Genomic DNA, 20,486 nt, shown 5'->3' with positions numbered 1-20,486 from the left:
TGCTTGACCCCTAGCGCCATCCTTTCCGAGTTTTTAGTCTCCATCTACTTTGTCCACACATGGCAAGGGCGGCGCGTCGTTCGTCGACCACTTCGGCGGCCGCACGCTTAGCCGATATGGAAGCGAGGTCGCTTTTTACGGCGCGTTTCGCGGCTCATCGCCCGCCGTTCTGGTCGGCGGTTTACAAGCAGTAAACTCAATTACGCTCACAGCCGTGCGCTCACGGGGCCTCCCCACTTCGTTCAGCCGAAAGCGTCAAGTAAAACCGCGCAGAAGTGCGCACCCTTTCTTCGTGACACTGCAACGGCGCGCACTCCGCGCGCTCTCTCTCCTTTTTCCGGGCCGAGAGAGAGATAGATGGCCGTATATTAAACCTCGCTCTTCCTCGCTTTTATTTCCTCTCTCGCCCTTGCAACGGGCGCCAAGAGGGGCTCGAGTATGTAAGGACGTATATGTGGTGTGCGGAAAGAAGAAGAGCGAGAGCGAGGTGTATACAGATATGTGTGGCAGTTTATTTTTTGTTGTCCCTTGCGCGTTCCTTCCGGTGGCGCGGCGAGAAAACTTCACCCACCGCCCCGAGCCGAGCGTCATTTATTCTGGCTCTGAGCGGGCGCTGCGCCGCGCCGGTTGAGTCGGAATCGCGGCCGCCTTGGCCCGGGTCCAAGCACTTGATCGGCGTAGCCCCCCCCCCCCCCCCCCCCTCTCCGTTTCGCCTTATCCCAAAGAACTACTGCGCTCCCTGTCAGGCTCTGTGCGCTCTCGCCGCTTGTCGCCAGTCCTCCGACGGCGCGACGCTGACGGCCGTGGAGGGATTCATCCCCCAAGTGCTACGCCGCGGACGCCTCCGCGCGGCTATCGGGATGCACTGGAATGTGACGCATTGCTGGTGCGCACGACGCGGGAGCGCAGTCATACACCCGGTGCTCGTTATCCGTCGTCGAACGAATGCGATAGGGAGACCCGGATGTGCGTAGTGGAGGAAGGACCGAAGGCCAGTTGCGGAACGCTTTGCTGCAAAAATTGCCATCACAGTGAAGATAAAAAACTGAACTGGTACGCGTGATCTCTCAAGAATAATAATAAAAAAAAATTGTGTGTGTGTGTGTGTGTGTGTGAGAGAGAGAGAGAGACAGACAGAGAGAGAGAGAGGTCGTGCAGGGAAAAGAGCGAGGAGTAAGCGCTAACAAGTTAATATTCCCGGGGAGCTAGTGCCACACAAATGAAGGCTAGCATTGGAATCAAACCCCTTGACAGAAGGTGGAAGGGAAACCGGCTGAAACTAATGCATGCAATTTATGATAACTCAACTCATATGGACAAACTTAAACATATAAAGCCTCCCGACTACCTCTCAAGCAAGAGGGATCACAGCTGTAAAATTAGAGAAATTAAATGTCTTACAAAATACATGAAATTCCCTTTCTTCGCAAAAACAATACCTGAATGGAACACTTTACCAGCGGAGGTGGTCACAGCTGACGGTGTCCACTTCGCTCAACTAACGACTAACTTGTATTTAATGGAGTTATTATTGCGCTGTCGTGTTCTTGTGGCGTGTATAGCACATTCTGAAATTGTGAATGCCTCGTTTTATAGTCATCATCTCTTAAACTGCTTGTCTGTTTGCTTATTTATATTATTATCTGTGCCAACTCTCCTGCTGTAATGCTTCGGCGCTGCAGGATATGTCATAAATAAATAAATAAGGTTCCCACTGCAAGCTTTCTCTTCTTCTCCCCCCTCCCCCCTGCTTTGATAGCACCAAACACCTCACCAAGTCTTATACAGCTTGTTTCGAGCTCTTATTCTAACATTTTTATAAACGTACAGACTTTCATAAAATTATGTGCAAAGGCCGTATCGCTCTACAGTGATCAATTTGAATCGTCAGGACCGAAAAAAAAATAACGTCTTAAATTGATGAAATTCCCAGGGTTTAATGTACTTTAAGCGCAAGAGAGACGATAGGACAGGCTCTGACAGATGTCTGTCTGTCCCGTCGTCATTGACGTCTCCCTGCGCTGCTTGTATGTGATTGTTGGTCTGTATGTCTCAAGCTTATCACAAGTGGTGATGTCGAGTTGAATCCGGGCCCTGGTTTGACTACAGATGAAAAACTTGAACAGATTATGCAAACGTTGAAAAACCAGAGCAAGACATTAAGTGACATTAAACGTGATCAGAGAGCAGTTCAAAAAGAAGTGAAAGAAAATGGTGCCGCGATGAAACTTATTGAAGACCGCTTAACTAAACTTGAGTCTTCTTTTTCTAAACCTGATGACACACAGCGGACGATGTCTCGCCTGAATGAAACAGTCGCAGTGCTATCTAGAAAAGTTGACGATATGGAAAATCGCCAGCGCCGCAATAACCTTATCGTCTTCGGTTTGCCTGAGCAAGACAATGAAACGCAGGCAGATTTATCGACATTGATGCAGGACAAAATATTTTCTGTGATTGGTACTTCTCCCCGGAGCATTGAGCGCATGCACCGTCTTGGAAAAAAGCAGTCAAAAGCACGACCAGTTATTTTCCGGCTGTATGATTTCAAGGAAAAACAGGAAATTATGAGCAACTGTCCCAAGTTGAAAGGCATGAATGTTTCGATAAGTGATGACTTCTCAAAGAGCGTGGTGCACAGGAGAAAGTGCCTATGGGAAAGCGCTAAAAATGAGAAATCGAGTGGGAAGCGAGTGCGCCTAGTTTATGACACGCTTTACGTGGACGGCAAGGCGTATTACTGGGACGATGATACTTCCACACGTAGGCCATGTCGGGAGCCGCGTCGTCGTGACAAAAGTAGCAACATAGGCGGCAGAGAAAAGCCCTACGAGAGGCGAAACAGCTCTGACAGCAGTCACGAGTGTCCGTGACAGACTAGTAGTTTTAAACCTCAATGCTCGGAGCATATGCAACAAATCTTCACTTTTGGAAGCTGTCCTCTTGGAACATGAACCGGATATCGTAATTGTAACTGAAACTTGGTTAAATAAATCAATCGAAAGTGCTGATTTCCTTCCTCCGAACTATACGGCTTGTCGCAAAGACAGAGGATCCAGAGGAGGCGGTGTTGCTATTGTTTATAAAACTTCAATGGTCTTTGTTGAAATTTCATCCCCTCCAGAACTGGAGTGTATTGTGGGTACCACAGAGATCGGTGGTCTGTATTTTGTAATTGTTGCAGTATATCGCCCCCCTGGCACCTCCGAAGAATACATGCTATTGCTGAATGATTTCTTACTTGAAAAGTTTGGCAACAGCACCTGTAAGATTATAATGGCCGGAGATTTCAATTTACCAAATATTGACTGGGCATATTATCAGGAAGGTCAAAATAATCAGGCCGTGTCTCGTGTTCTTCTGAATCTGACTTTTTCCCTTGACTTAACACAAATAGTAACTATGTCCACACGAACCCACGAATTGGGAGAATCGCTACTTGATTTGGTGTTTTTAAGCAGATCTGTCACACAATCCAAGTACTGGTGTGAAGTCTCAGAAGGGATTTGTGACCACAAAATGGTGATCACGTATGTCTGTACCACATATACCCGAGCAGAAAAGAATAAAACTTTGCTAGTCTCCGATTTCTCTAAAGCAGATGATGTTGCAGTATTGGACCATTTAGAGGAAAGTTATGATGATTTCAGCCATTTTATTTCGCTAAATACTACGTCAGTAAATGATGCTTGGGAGAAGTTTAAAAGTGTGGTATTAAAATCAATAGCACTATTTGTTCCCAAGCGCCCCAAAAAAGTTAACAGAAAAAACCCATGGATTACACGGGGAATAATTCATAAAAAGCGCCTCCTGAAACGAATGAGGTCTAGAAAATTCTCTACAAGAACACGTCATTGTATTCATTCCGCTTCACATGAACTTAAAATGGAAATTATTAAAGCGAAACATTGTTACATGAATAAAACACTTACCAATTTTATTAAATCCTCTCCGGGAAAATTTTGGAGGTACATTTCAGGGCCCAAATCCGGCATTCAATTTCTGACAAGTGAAAATAAGACTATCACGAACAGCTCTGAAATGGCTTGCCTCTTCAATGAATATTTTGAATCGGTCTTCACATGGGATGATGGTTCTAAACCCCTAACAGTACATTCCATTAGGCACTGTATATCTGAGCCAACTATTACACAAGACGGCATTTTGAACCTGCTCCTTAAACTAGATGAGAAAAAATGTCCTGGCCCTGATCAAATTCCCAACGCTTTTTTAAAAAGGTACGCCGAGTGGTGCTCATGTTTCCTTTCGGATATCTATACTAAATCTCTAGAATCTGGCGACGTTCCGAGAGACTGGAGGCGGGCTAAGGTAGTACCGATTCACAAACAGGGTTCCAAACATGACGTCACTAATTACCGGCCAATCTCTTTGACAAGTACATGTTGCAAAACGCTAGAGCACATCCTTACTACCCACCTAACTAAATTTGTGGAAGAGAACGACGTTTTGGGTAAAAACCAGCATGGCTTTCGCCGAGGGTACTCCACAGTCACTATCCTCACTGAAGTTACGCATGAAATCGGTCAATGTATTGATGGAAGGGGTCAAATAGATATGATCTTTATCGATTTCCGCAAAGCATTCGACAGAATATCCCATAGAAAGCTGCTTATGAAGCTGTCTCATTTCTTAGGTAATACCAAGCTATTCAAATGGATTGAGGCATATTTGTCACAAAGGGAACAATTTGTTTCATTAAATTCTGTTAGCAGTACCAATAAACCAGTTCGATCGGGTGTGCCGCAAGGATCTGTTATAGGCCCTTTACTTTTTTCCATTTATATTAGTGATATGGGAGCAGGTTTTTCGCCACAAATATCCATCAAGCATTACGCAGATGACACCATTATATATGCTAAAATATGCACTCCTAATGATCAGCAGGAGCTTAGTAACCATTTACAAAAAGTCAGTCTCTGGTGTGATGAATGGCAAATGGAATTAAATACATCAAAAACTGTTTGTATGCGTTTGACGCGTAAAAAAGATCCTTTAATATTCCCCTACAGCATTAACGGAGCCGAATTAGCTGAGGTTAAGGAATATAAATACCTAGGAATTCACCTCACACATGATTTGAACTGGTCGGTACATGTCGACAACATCTGTAATAAGGCCATGCGCACACTTTGGTCGTTAAGACGAAAACTTCACGACGCCACACCAGAGGTAAAAACAATGGCCTACAAAATGACTGTACTTCCTGTACTGACTTATGCAAGCCATGTTTGGGAGCCGTACACTCAACAGAACGCACTAAAATGTGAGCGCGTACAAAACAGGGCCTTGAGGTTTATTTTTAACACTTACGCTAGTACCCAGTCCGTCACCGAACTTAGAAATAGAGCTGGCCTCATGACTGTCAAGCAAAAAATGCAGCTTAACAGGCTGACATTCTTTTTTCGCGTATTAAGCGGAGACTATAAAGTAGACTTAGAAAAACACATCACATCAGAGAGACCTGCTAACCCCAGAACAAAGCATCCAAAACATATTAAACCACTTAACTATAGAACAGAATCCTTCAAAAACTCGTTCCTGGTTCGAAGCATACACGATTGGAACAACTTGCCACATGATATAGTATTGGATTGGATTGGAGAAACTTTATTTATGCCTGCAGTTGGGCGCTCGCGCGCCCCGACGAGGGCCTACGTCATCCTCGAAGTTGCCGTTACTCGGCGCGGGTCTCCGCTCGCCGTTGCCGGCTAGCTGGGTCCGTGCCTTTCGAGCGCCTCGAGGACCTGCTGGACGGCCCAGAGCTGATCGTCTCGGTCGTAGCTCTTTGCGGCTGCCTCGAGCCGCGGTGGGAGTGTTCTTGATTTAGCGTCTTCTGGATATTTAATGCAGTCCCACAAGATGTGCGTGTAGTCTGCGGTCTCCCTCCGGCAGACTCTGCACATATCTGTCGGATATGTCTCGGGGTACATGCGATTCATCAGTTTCGGGCTCGGTAGCGATCCGGTCTGGAGCTGTCTCAGTACTACCGCCTCCGCTCGACTCAGTCTCGGGTGCGGGGGTGGAAGAGTCCTGCGAGCCAAGCGGTAGGCCATCGCGATTTCATTGTAATCCGTCATGCGGTCCTTAGTGCCGAACCACGTCGGACGGTCTGTCGCCGGGGCGCGGTTGGTTAGCGCTCGCGCCGCGGCGTGTGCCGTCTCATTATGGTTCTCATTGCGTTCCGACGCGTCGCCCGCGTGCGCCGGGAACCACTTGAGTCGTACTTTTCGTTCGTCTAGTTTTACCGCTCGCAGTACGCGCTCAGCCTCCCTGCAGATTTGCCCTTTGGCGAAGTTTCGCACCGCCTGTCTTGAGTCACTCAGCACCGTGTGGCAGTCTGCGTCGGCGATGGCCAGGGCGATGGCTACCTCCTCCGCTTGTTCCGCTTCGGTGCTTCTCACGCTCGCTGCCGTCCTCGTGGCGCCGGTTGACGCCTCTATGACGACCGCTGCGAAGGCGTTCCGTTGGTATTCGGCCGCGTCCACGTACCGCGCGTGTTCGTCGTTGGCATGCTGGTCGATGAGAGCCTTGGCCCTCGCCGCTCTTCTTCCCTTGTTGAACTCGGGATTCATGTTCTTCGGTATGGGGTCGATTCTGGTCTGGCGTCGGACCTCTTCGGGGACGGGGAGCGTATTGTGTAGCCCGAGTTGTAACAAGCGGGTCGTGCTTGTGGACTCGAACAGGCCCAGCGCCGTCTTGTACGCTCTTCTGATGAGCACGTTGATCTTGTTTCGTTCGTGTTGCAGCCATCTGTGGTAGGCTGCAACGTACGCGACGTGGCTGATGACGAAAGATTGGACGAGCCTAATTAGGCTCTCCTCTCTCATGCCAGCCTTTCGGGAAGTGACTCGTTTGAGAAGTCGAATCGCGTTGGCTGCTTTTGCCTTGAGACGGGTGATGGTTTCGCCGTTCCTTCCGTGCTTTTCGATGACCATGCCTAGGATCCTAATTTTGCCGACCTCGGGGATCACGTTGCCGGATTTGGTCACGATTCTGATTTTTTCGCTTTCGCGCTGTCTGGTCTTGCCTCTGCTGTATTTGGTAGGTGGGAGTATGAGAAGCTCCGATTTGCTCGGCGAACATCTCAGTCCGGTGCCTTCCAGCTGGTCTTCTATTGCGTCGACGGCGGCTTGCAGCGCGCCCTCGATGTGGGCGTCGCTGCCACCGGTCACCCATATCGTGATATCGTCCGCGTAGATGGTGTGCCTGACGTCTTCGATGCGCCCGAGCTTTTCGGCCACTCCGATCATTACCAGGTTGAACAGCATCGGCGAAATGACCGATCCCTGCGGTGTTCCGGTGCTCCCGAGCTTCTTCTCTTGCGTCTGTAGGTCGCCTGCTCGTAGCTCGACGGTCCTGTCCGTGAGGAAGTCCTTGATGTAGTTGTAGGATCTTTCCCCCATGTTGAGCTTGGAGACTTGGGACAGAATCGCCGAGTGTTTAACCTTATCAAAGGCGCTCTGCAGGTCGAGCCCTAGGATGGCTTTGTTGTCGCGGGCGCTGCCACCATCATCGATGATTTGGTGTTTGAGCTGCAGCATCGCGTCCTGCGTGCTGAGATGCTGTCTGAAGCCGATCAAAGTGGCCGGGTACAGCCCTTCTCGTTCCAGGTAGTCTTGCCACCTGTTGAGCAGGACGTGCTCCAGCACCTTGCCCACGCAGGACGTGAGCGAGATGGGCCGGAGGTTATCCGTGTCCGGCGGCTTCCCCGGCTTGGGGATCAGGATGGTATTGGCTGTCTTCCACAGCTTTGGCAGCGCGCCCGCTCTCCAGCACTTGTTGTAGTATAGTAGAATGTACTGATTTACAATCCTTTGTAAAGGCTGTTACCAATTATTTGTAAACGGTTGAGAATACGTTTTATTGTTAGCTGTTTGTCGGTTGCAGTTGTTTGGGCGCGTTACTTTTATGTTGACCCATATAGTGCTATAACTTACTCATTGTAACTCATGTTGTTTGTTGCTTCATATTTGCTTCATATTTGTTTATATGCTGTGCCTTCCTAGCCTGATTGCTTTGTATTGAATTGTTTAAACATCTACTATGTCTAGTTCGATGACAGCAATGTAACCGCAACTCCTGTCTTGGCTTGTGCTGACAGTATGAATAAATAAAAATAAAAAAAAAAAAGTTGATTAGTCATGGAAGACCAACTAGCCGGAAGACCAACAATCCCAGTTTCATAAGAAGCCAACAATGACACCAAGGAAAACATAGGGGAAATTACTTGTACTTACTAACTGAATCAAAGAAATGATAAATAATGGAAATGAAAGTGGGTGAAAAAACAACTTGCCGCTGCTGGGGAGCGATCCCACGTCTTCGCATTACGTGTGCGATGCTCTACCAATTGAGCTACCGCTGCGCCGTTTTCGCATCCACTTTCTTGGGTATTTATGTTTTACTACTACAACTAACTTTAGATGTGTTAGCCAGAAAGGATGTTCCACATCCGCCGCCAAGGTTTGTGAGTGGTGGCACTGGCTTCTCGTTTAATCCCAGTTTGTCACACATGACTTTGATTAAGCAGTCGCCACTGGCGAAGTGCCCGGAATGCCCCGAAAGATGGAGAACATTGGAAAGCCATGGCTTCAGGAGAGACGGAAGCACCTTCATAAAATTTAGCAATCTTGCCCAACAGATCGAGTCTCTCTCTCTCTCTCTCTCTCTCTCTCTCTCTCTCTCTCTCTCTCTCTCTCTCTCTCGCTATGGCCTTCGATCAATCCGGCTCCAGCTCCAGTGTGTTTGCGCCACTTACGTGGGAATAAAACAAAATTTGTGATAATAATAATAAGAAGAAGAAGAAGAAGTGAACAGAAACTAGACCTGGTCCTTCAGCCTTTAAATATTGCCAGAACCTCACCTGAAATTAACGGCGCCCGAATGGAATGGCACTGCCTAGAAATGATGTAGATAATGTGGGACTTCCTGAATGCCGCTCGCACAGTTGCGCGAGAATTTCTCCCAGTGATAAGGGGAACTCTATTTTTGGACTACTCAGTTAAGAAAAACGACTGTACGAGGCTGACGATAATAAGTCCATTATACAGGAACAACGCCGCGTAACTGCAAAGTGGAAGCCGCAGGCGTGACCTAGAACCGCTCGCGTTTTTCTCCTCACGTCGACACGAGTGTATTGCAATGTTCGAGGGTGGGAGCACGCGTACGTAATCGCTCCGCCACTCAAACTACTTCAGAGCTCCTCGCTAATTTACGAGGTGCACGCGCGAGCAATTTTCGTCATTACGTACAAAGTTTCTAATGTCGCTGGTTTAGTGATCTTTCAGCCCACACGAGCATGTACGAGCGCGGAACTGTAAGCAGCATAAATAAATGGAGGGGAGGAGAGGGGAGGGGGAGAGAGTACGTTCTCTTATTCGTCATGTTTCAATTAAAATCGTTTGTTTAGATAACGACAACAAAGGAATTAGCAGACTCACCTAGGAAGCTAATAAACAAGCACATTTACCTGACAAGTGTTTCAGCCCCCCATTTACCAAACTTAATATTTGTTAACACATCACCCAGACTGCCAATAAAAGCACCTTGATAAAATTTATTTCTATAACTTTCTTGAGAGCAACTATACAACCCACTGTGGCAGAGACGTAAATGTTAGAGAAAGGCAAGGAACAAAATCGTGTCAAAGGTGGTAGTAATTGGAAGCAGAGGTTGATAGTTCAAGTTGGTAGCTCGGGCCGCCCAACGGTACACAGAGCTCGCTAGGTAGAGCACATACGCAACCGGACGCGACTTTACAATTGCTAGGCAGAACAGCGGGGCGCGGCATTTCAGAAGTCGCCCGACGTTTCTGCACAGGCGCGAGTAAGATCGGCTGCGTGAGACAAATTTGGTGACTTTTGTTCCTTGAATATCTTACTTTGCTTATACTACGGATAAGTTTCTTTGGTCGTTTCGTGTGCGTTTGTCCCGAGGCGCGCCGGCATTGCGGAGTGAGGTCACGAATAGGCCATGCCCATGCGCGAGTTTTTATTGCGATAGTAATTATATGGACAGTCCAAGCGCATTTCTGCCATCGCCGTCGCCGTGAGGTTCCGTATTAAGTCCGAGGGCGATAACACCGACGCCGCGCGCTCTACGCTGTATGTGCTAGTGAAAGCGTGCGAGGGGATCCAGGCTCAATCTCGCCCGCGCAGAAGAGACGAATGCGGCGAGGAAGCGCGCCGTCTTCCGTCTCGCGTGAGGCACCCAACGCTGCGAGGCACTGGGTCGGCGTTCTGCCGCGGGTGCAACTGCGCATGTGGCGGCTGCGAACAGTCGCGCGGCCGTATCTTGAGTGCGATCTGCATTGGTGGCAGAGTCTAGGGCCGTCGACGGCTCGTAGCTTTGTGTGCAGTGTGTTCTTGGCGCTCACTTTGCGTTGTAGCGATACCCAGCCCGAATGTCACTTCGCTCGCTGCTGCTGCCGCGTTTCCTCACGCTAGCGTTTTGACGGCGAGTTTCCGCGGTCGAGTGAGAAGTGTTCATAAGTGTTCATGTTTGCTTGTGCGCGCGTGACGCCATGCTTGTTATTTTAGTTAGTGTGCCTATGTTTACAAGTTTATACGGCCAATAAAAGAACTATCCTCACTTCGTATAACTGTCCACTAATTTGCTATCGCAATCGATGCATCACCTTTCGCGCGACGAAACTGCGACTTTTTTAGCGCTCCTATTCTAGCTGCCGGTGCGGTCAACCCTAGGTGAAGCAGTTGGCACTGATGCCCCATTTGGTGATCGCTGTGTGTAAAGGTACTTCGGACGTACGAGAATCGCTGAAACTAAAGATAGGTCAGACAGACATTCTCACGCCTTTCGGCGCTCTACCTTAAAAATAGCATCACTGCTTTTCCCGGGGGAGCAGTAGGGACCACAGTAGAGACCGGACCTGCTCTCCTGGGGCAGTATCTTCGCTCGCGCCAGGCTAGAGATACGTCAGGCGTACCAGCTGCTTTGTTTCCGTTTCCATAGCTCTGCGGCTCCCACCTAACGATTTTCGCACATGTTTGTGCAGGAAGACCTTTATTTTGCTCAAAGGCGACTATTCAAATATGCTCCTGAAAGGTCGCGGACAGCAGCATACGAAAAGCTTGGCACGAGCGAACGTACTGCCCCAGGAGATCAGGCCCGGCCTCTACTACGGCCCTACGCTCCCCCGAAAAAAATCAATGATGCTTTTTTTTTTTTTTTTTGAAGGTCGAGCGCCGTAATGACATCGCTGACTCAGCAGGAGCGCCGCAGGCGCGAGAAAGTCTGTCCGACGTACCTTTAGCTTCTGGGATTCGCGTACGTCCGAGGTACATTTACACACAGCGATCACCAAATGGGGCGTCAGTGCCCACTGCTTCACCTGGTTCACCGCGCCAGCCGCCAACGTCGGAGCGTAAACAAACTTGATCCCACTCCGAAATGCCAGCATGCCTAGGGACAAACGCATACAACACTAGCAAAGAAAACCCGCCGTTTTATCCTTTTATTCATTAATATAATGCATATGCTGACCTTTAGAGTTCCGGGGCGTTCAGTATTAAGCGAGAAGCATCGTTCAGTACCAAGATCCGCTGTGGTTGCTTAGTGGCTATGGTGTTTGGCTGCTTAGCACGAGGTCGCGGGATCGAATCCCGACCACGGCGGCCGCATTTCGATGCGGGCGAAATGCGGAAACACCTGAGTACTTAGATTTAGGTACACATTAAAGAACCCCAGATGGTCGAAATTTCCGGAGTCCTCCACATACGGCGTGCCTCATAATAAGAAAGTAGTTTTGGCTCGTTAAACTCCATAATTTAATTTAATTTAACGAGCAAAGAAACTTCTCCTCCGTAGTGCCTATAGGCAAAGTCACATATTCAAGCTGAAAAAAGCCCCTCCATTTTCTCTCTCGCGCCCGCTCTTAGTCGCGCCTGCGCAAAAATGTCGGGCGACTCCTGAAATGCCACACCCCGCTGCGCTGCCTAGCAATTTAAAGTCGCTGCTCCGGACTGCTCGACACGTTTACAGAGGCCGCTTAGCACGCAAGTCACGAGCACGCTTTGAATTGGACATCGCCCTTGTTACTGGACGCGACAGCACCGCCGCGCAGTGAATCAGCGCACACAGGCGGGAAACTGTTTCTAAAAGGCATAGGTGCCGAGGCTGGTCATTCCCGACGGTGCCGCAAGACGTGCCTTCCTTTCCAGTGTGCATTCTGTCCACGTTGAGGCCCCCTTGGCCTCCTGTGTACAGAGGCGCCGCAACGACGCGACCCGGTACAATATCCATCATTGGTCCCCGAGATGTTCAGTTGCAGCGCATTCCTTGTTCCCGCCGTTCGCTACAAGCCCGCGCTGTGTTTCCTATGAATTTCTGTAGCTGCCCAAATGTTTAGATGGGTGCAGTTGAACGCGTCGGATCTCGTTCATCTTGAATAAAGAGACTGCGAAAGAAAAAAAGAAAGACGAGGATGGAGACAGGCGACACGACGAGTGCTCACAACAAATGGATGCCTCTCAAATGGAGGTCCTTTGCGCCATACCGACAAGCACTGGTTTTTCTCACTATCTTCCTGAATTCAGGCAGTCATCCTGGATGTCGGCAAAGGAGCATGGCCGATTGCGAGTTGGCTTTTCCGTGCCACAACATTATGGCGTTGAGACGAGAAAGAAAAAAAATGTAGTGGAAAGTATTCTTTTGTTTTCTTATTTGCGAGTGAGTGAGTGAGTGAGTGAGTGAGTGAGTGAGTGAGTGAGTGAGTGAGTGAGTGAGTGAGTGAGTGAGTGAGTGAGTGAGTGAGTGAGTGAGTGAGTGAGTGAGTGAGTGAGTGAGTGAGTGAGTGAGTGAGGTTTCACTTCTACCCGCTGCTTTTTCTCCCCTTGTCTTCCCTCTATTTTGAGCTGTCACGCCCCCTTGACTCTCAAGACGAATATTTTGGTACGGGTAGGAGTACGGGTACGGGCGTTCTACTCCGGGTGCAATTGTGCATGTGGCGGCTGCTTGCGGTCGCACGGCCGTATTTTGAGAGCGATCTGCGTTGGGGGCAGAGTCTAGGGCCATCGGTGACTCATAGCATTATAAAATTATGGGGTTTTACGTGCCAAAACCCCGATCTGATTCTGAGGCACGCCGTAGTGGGGGACTCCGGAAATTTGGACCAACTAGGATTCTTTAACGTGCACCTAAATCTATGTATACAGATGTTTGCGCATTTCGCCCCCATCGAAATGAGGCTGCCGTGGCCGGAATTCGATCCCACGACCTCGTGCTTAGCAGCGCCCAACACCATAGCCACTAAGCAACCGCGGCGATGGGCTCGTAGCTTTGTGCATGCTGTGTGTTCTCGGCGCTCATTTTACGTTGAAGCGATACACAGCACGAATGACACTTCGCTCGCTGCTGCTGCCGCGTTTCCTCACGCCAGCGTTCTGACAGCGATTTTCCGCGGTCATCGAAAGAGATCTGTTCATGCTTACATGTGCGCGCGTGATACCGTGCTTGTTAATTTAATCAGTACGCCTATGTTTACAAGTTCATACGGCCGATAAAAGTACTATCCTTACTTCGTATAGCTGTCCACTAATTTACTGTCGTAATCGATGCGACAGCAATCGCCTTTCGGGCGAAACGGCGACTTTTTATCAAACGAGTGATGGGAGAAATTAAGAGTGCGGCGAGGAGTGCCAGTTTGCTGCAAAGCTAACGTCTTAATTTTAAAGATGCCTTTTTCCGAGGCTTGAATAGAGGAAGAATGCGAGACTAGTACGGTAGTAGCTATGCGCAAAACTAACTCGAGAGAGGTGGCAGTGCCAAACAAATATAAATAATGCTTTGTCTGTTTGGAGCGCTCTCAAGCAGATAAAACATTATTTAAGCCTCAGGATGTACCACCTAAGGGCTTCTAGTTAACAAAGGCACCAGAGCTACTGTCTTCAAGTCGTGGTAGTTGGGAAGGTGATTTTTCTAAGCAAGAAGCCTACATCAAGAAATGTAAGTGTTTTCCTTCGTGCCCCTATCTCGACGGCCACGTTCACGCATTGACCTTAGGGGCTTAGCCTTTCAACCCCCCCCTCCCCCTTCAATTTGATGAACTTTCTTCGCAAATGTAGAATGATCTCATTCGACATCCAACTCGGCTGCCGAATTCTCCCCCGGGAATTTTAAAAGAAAAGGGGGCCCATGTTTTTTTTAGCTTTGTTCCTTTTTCCTTATTTGCTGGTTTTGCTACACTCTGAAAGCTTTTCCTGACTTCACGAACTGCTGGCTTGTACCGCTGCTGTCCTCTCCGTCTGTGAGCTTCGCAATTTTCTCTCGATCTTTTCTTTCTTCTTATTTCGCTTACTCCTTCCCGTAGTGGACGGACTCTTTACAATCGACTTTACTTCTTTTCAGCACATTTCTCATAGCCTCGCGTCATGATTGTGGTGGCGATTGTTATTAGCCTTTCAATTTCGTGCTTTATTGTTTCTTAGTTCTCTCTCCTCATTTTCATCCAGCTCTCGTATCGAGTGGGTTCCGTCACTCAAAGACTTTGCTGGCGTGACCTCGAGGGGACACATCCTTCCTTCACGTTGCAGCTTTTTTGTTTGTTTGTTTGTTTGTTTGTTTGTTTGTTTGTTTGTTTGTTATTCCTCCGCATATTGCCACACTCACAAGCAGCATCCAACTGTTTCGGCAAATGATGTCACTGGGCGAGTGTATCAAACTAGCCTCCCCAAACAAAATATTATGCTCCTTTCTTTATCAAAAACCCCCGTGACTGCGGAACTTCGAGACTTGGGCTCATCGTCTAAGCTGCTCACACGGTACGGTTTATCGCAATTGATTACTTTCAAGGTGCAACGGTTGAGGAAACGCTTTTATGCACAACTAGTGCAATAAAGTAGACTGATACCTTTGTTGCCGAAAGTAAGCGGCCCGAAATTGAGTGTTGCATTGCACAGTTCGCAAACGCAAGTGCAGCGCATCGCACTTCAGGTCTGCATGCCTAAACTGCAAAAACATGTGCCATTTATTTCTTGGATGCAGTGATAGAGATGTCTCTACCGTACCGTACCACGTACCGGAAGATTGAAGCCCGTGTAAACGGCGCCTCGAGTTGCGTAAGCTGCGGTTTAAGCCTTCATCAGCGGCGATTGATTCAGTAAACAGTGTTTGGTGCATAATACAGATAAGATGATAGAAACGTTGGGTTTCATTCCAACCGCAGGTAACCAGCTAGAGAGCTCTTGCTGAGACATTCAGGAACGCTACCGCACGCATTAGCATATACATCGATGCGAGCAAGCGACAGGTGCAGGGGTGGGTGTCTCCCTCCTTTTGGATTTACATAAGGTGGCGAAGAGAAGAACAGAGATATAGTTGACTCAAGATGACAACAACCGCGGCCACTTCTAAGTAACAGGAAGGAAAAGTAAAGAGAAAACGATGTTAGCCTCGAACCACGCGTCCTGTCAGTACACGACCGCTCCGCTGTTTTCGATGACTGTACTAGGCCTTCCCTTCTCCACTTGCATCTGATACGAAGCGAAGGACGGTGCCGAGGAGAACCGAGGATAGGTAAGCCGCGGAGAGTCTTCGGCCCTGTCTCCAGTGGGCGGGCCGGAAACTCGACAGTGACAGATGGCAGGCTTGAGCCGAATGCGACGCCGCTGGATTCACCGGTCCCCGGGCCTCGCCAAGTCGGCTCCGGGCGACGCAATTCATCGGTCCACAAAGGAAAGCCTCGAGGGCGCCCGATTGATGGTTTTGTCAGAGAAAACTCGAAGGAGGGATAAAAAAGCGTGGATAAAAAATTACGCCTATGTGGACGGGATAACAAACGCGTGTCCCCCACGAGTACGTTCTGTGCGTGTATGTGTGTTTTCTTTCTAGCTTTTGTTCCTTCTTTTTCTAAAAAGGGGGAAAGGGGTGTTTAGACTGGGCGCATCCCAACAATAAACAATGCCATAACTCATAGAAAAGGCTCAACGTGTTACACACGCAGGCACCGAGATACTCTCCCGCAAGAGTAAAAGAAAAATCGCTTCTTCTCCACACGCGTGAGCTAATGTTTTTGACATCAAGCGTCAGCAATGGTATTATATTTTTGTTATCTGCGTCAGTGCCGAGAAAGTGGATGCTAAAGAGCCGGGCATCTCCAAATTTATTACTACTTAAAGAAAAAATCTAGTGAAAACGAAATCAAGGAAACAAAACCATTTCACATTTACAACAAAGCACTGCACATTTACTCTGTAAGAAAAAGCAGCGTGGCGTCAAAAACAAATGTTTAAACCATAAAGAACAAGATCGCAAACATAGGCACACAGACGTAAGCTGGTCGATTTGCGAACATTACAAGTACATAGAACTCGTGCACTTCTTGGCGCAAATAACGTGAGCCAGCGTGGAGACGCGGTACCTACTCAGCATTTGAAGTTTATTTGTTTCTATTACACAAACGGGAGGCAACAACAGAAAACTGCTAGGCTTCAAAAAAGTTCCTGCTTCTGTTGGCATTCAGCCCTATTCATAATTTCGAACCCACACGATACATCACATCGAGGTCACATAATGAAACAGTGCAGCGTGAAGGAAAACGTCATGCTATGTACCAAATAACCTCAAATTAACCACAGTTCCGGAGAAACAATTGCCAAAACTAAATGAACAATATAACAACATTTGATGACGTGAACTGCCTCTTTGTGAGTAGAAATAGTTCGAAACATAGACGTATCTACCGGAGGGAAGTAGGTCATACCCCCACCTCTCTCTCTCTCTCTCTCTCTCTCTCACACACACACACACACACACACAAACACACACACACGCACGCACGCACGCGGCCGCATTTCGATAGGGGGCGAAATGCGAAAACACCCGTGTGCTTAGATTTAGGTGCACGTTAAAGAACCCCAGGTGGTCAAAATTTCAGGAGTCCTCCACTACGGTGTGCCTCATAATCAGAAAGTGGTTCTGGCACGTAAAACCCCATAATTAAAAAAAAACACTTTTGAAAGCGGGCAGTGTCGGCTGCACACTGGCAAATCCAGGAAAACAACAGCTGAGGCCAACTTTTCTTTCGGATTTGCGCCCACATGAGTATGCTTATCTAATTGCATATCCCCTGCTCGGGCAGCTAGAATTGATTGTCTTTCGGGCCTCACCACAACGCACTTTAGCGGATGACGCTTGGCCGGCTGCACTAAGCAATTATGGGTTACGGTTCTTTGCGGTACGAGTGACCTGTGGGACGCGCCTTGTCTGCATTGCAGAGAAGGCTGTCGCTGGGCAGTCCAAAACAATCTTCATTAAAATTAAATTAAATTATGGGGTTTCACGTGCCAAAACCACGATCTGATTATGAGGCACGCCGTAGTGGGCGACTCCGGAAATTTTGACCACCTGGGGTTCTTTAACGTGCGCCTAAATCTAAGCATACGGGTGTTTTTGCATTTCGCTCCCATCGAAATGCGGTCGCCGTGGCCGGTATTCGATCCGGTTAAAACAATCTTCATCTTCCGCCACTTGCATCATCCCATGTTTGTAGGGGTTGTCTCACCTAAGCATCTTTGAAAACACAAAACCAGCTTTGGTATTTATAATTTAGCGGTCTGAAATCAGTACTGCCATTTTAGTGATTTTGTCGCTATTTTAGCGACTTTCTGTTTGTTGAGCGACAGGCAACTTTATTTAGCGACTTGAATGAACAGCCCCCGACATTTTAGCGACTTCGAAGTTAGGAAAGTTGCTTAAAATATCGCTTTCTAAAACGTAGTTTATTATTCAAAAGCTACATGTAAGCCGCCGAAACTCGCTATACGATACACAGGCTCCGTGACCATGATGAAGCAATGGTTGTCTTCACATTGGTAGTCTTCACACTGTGACTGTGCTTCACAGATGTGATTGTGCTTCACAGAACAGTGTTCATCACAGTCTTCATGTAGCGCTCAATTCATGTGTAAACGCCGCGGGTTGTGTAGTATCACTAAATGTATTCGATTGGCGGACGATCGCTATAGTAGCAGTATATTAATTTACCAATACCAGCTGGAATAAACTTTGTGTTCAGATTTAGAACGCAGCAGGTTAATAAGACAGATCGACTGTATAGAAAGGCGCAGATATCGACGCGACTGAGCTCGTTCACGCGAATCTGAACAATTCGATCGCCTTCCGTTCATCAAGGCCTTTCGGACCACTCAATACTTCGCGGTGGTTTTCAGATAAATCAATGGCGGAAGCGAAGTATTTGACCTGCATGAAGCTTGGGAAATTGTCATCGCCATGCTGACATGTGGCCAAGCGCGTTACGCAGCATTTAGTTCTATCAGGAACGTCGAGAACGAGAAAAATTTTGGGATGATGTAAACTAAGAGCCTTTTCGTGCCAGGAAAACTGTAGGTTATTTGTGTTCTTTTGAATCATACTGTATTTGCAACATTGCAGTCTGAAGGTAAACGCCTAATTTAGCCTGTAAAATGCGGTTTAAATGCAGTATTTAAGAAGAAAAGCACGCGAGAAGTGCCGCACGACTAGTCGAGCGGCACTTTTTCATGTTATGCGGGCTTCTTTCAGGCTTAGAAACTTTTATGTAGCGCGTATTGAGCAACAAAAAGCTGTATCGGGAGTTTTTTCATGTCGCTCTACAATTTTCTCATGGACCCTTTTCATCTAATTATATTTGAGAAGTTGATTAATCAATTACGACTAATTATCTAATTAGGCAGAATGAAAAAAATAGTTTGAGCATCTCCAAGCGACGGTAAACAACATTGCCTTTGTTCTGCCGAGCTACGCGGCATTTGCGTCATATTTTTAAACTCTGGGTAAAGTTAGCTGGGACACCCTGTAGAACAACAAGAAGATGGATCGGGAATTTTTCATGATGGCCTACAATTTTCTGATTGACAATTTAGCTCTGATTCTAATACTTGAGAAGTTAATTAATCAATAATAGCTAATTATGTAATTAGGAAAAATGCCAAACATAGTCAGACTTGCTGCGAGCGACGGCAAACAACATTACCATCGTTCTGTCAGATCCAGCTACGTGGCAGTCGCATATTCTTAAATGTGGCACAAGTTACGTGGTGTACATACCGGATTTTTCTACGAAGTTCTTAATTAATATTTAAAAATAGGCTTTTTTGAAATAAAAGGGCAGTTCCTCCAGCATCATGCTGCAGTGGTAGCGACGACGGGGTGACGGGTGATACGTAGTAATTAGTCGCCAGTTAAGCAGCATTCATTAATTAACTTTTAATCTATTAGTTTCAGCAGCCTCATCGCAAGTGGGAAATTGAAGCGCGCTCTCCCCGTACAAATATCAACTTTTGAGCCTGGAGAAATGGGAGAACCCGCGGAACTGTGGTAGCCAGCTCGCTGTGACATGCGAGGATTAATTAATTATGGAGTTTTACGTGCCAAAACCACTTTCTGATTATGGGGCACGCGGTAGTGCAGGACTCCGGAAATTTAGACCACCTGGGGTTCTTTAACGTGCGCCTAAATCTAAGTACACGGGTGTTTTCGCATTTCGCCCCCACCGAATTGCGGCCGCCGTGGCCGGGATTCGATCCCGCGACCTCGTGCTCAGCAGCCTAACACCATAGCCACTGAGCAACCACGGCGGGTGACATGCGAGGAGCCCGGAGCCGAAAGTTGATATGGCTCGTATGGAGAGCTCTCTCAATTTCTAAATTACGATGAGCATGCTGAAACGAAATGTTTAAAATCTAATTAATTAATTTTGGTTAATATTATGCAGTTCAATCAAAACACGTTTTGTACGAGAATATATACGCTAAACTATTCAATCATGTCATTCCCTTTTAGTGTATCTTTCTCGAAAGCGCTGAAATAAGGCTACTGAAACATGCTTGATTTTGTTTTTTTCTCTTTTTCTTTTTCATTTCTTTTACTAGATGGTTTACCCATGGTAATCAACGGAGATTGTAAGTGTTATTCAGGCATCAGCAATCAAGGCTACGAATGGCGTTATCAATCCAAAAGACGTCATTCAGGCTCTGGTCTTACTTCCCTAGTTGAGGAGAGAAACGCGGTCACGCTTTGACACTCCGAGTGTTTGGTCTCGTACCAATTACAGCGACTTTGTTATCTTCCTTTCCCCAAAATACTCGCACAGATGAACGCAACAGTACACTTTGTTCTAAGTGAGCGCATTTACGCTTACACACGCACACTCAGGAAATGAATAGGCACGGGCTTCGGACAGATGTGCTGGCATTGTGCTGGTTGAGCGTCCGAACAAAGCAAACATGTCCTGCGGCTCTCAGGAGAACAAAATTGATTTTCAATTTGGCTTATGTTTCAAATGGCTTTTCCGTTCTCGGCAGCAAGAAACAATGACATGAAAGTAGGTTAGAGCATGCGAGCTCCTAATGAGCGCACTAATTGTCTCGTGAGGCGTCTGCTGCGTGTTACGGAAAAACCGCCGTTCAAATTAGCAGCGGACCGCAAGCGCGCAAAACGAGCCCTCATAT

The 20,486-nt window shown here is 47.5% G+C and overlaps 1 protein-coding gene across 1 annotated transcript in view; it reads right to left on the bottom strand.

Moving 5' to 3' along the window:
- LOC126546229 (beta-alanine transporter-like) overlaps positions 1 to 20,486 on the bottom strand; it is a 96,743-nt gene that overhangs the window by 45,850 nt on the left and 30,407 nt on the right. The gene's annotated exons all lie outside the window — the stretch shown is intronic.

Source organism: Dermacentor andersoni, chromosome 1 (genome assembly GCF_023375885.2).
Source record: "Dermacentor andersoni chromosome 1, qqDerAnde1_hic_scaffold, whole genome shotgun sequence".
Classification (NCBI taxonomy): Eukaryota; Metazoa; Arthropoda; class Arachnida; order Ixodida; family Ixodidae; genus Dermacentor; species Dermacentor andersoni.
This window is presented reverse-complemented; position numbering and strand designations above follow the sequence as displayed.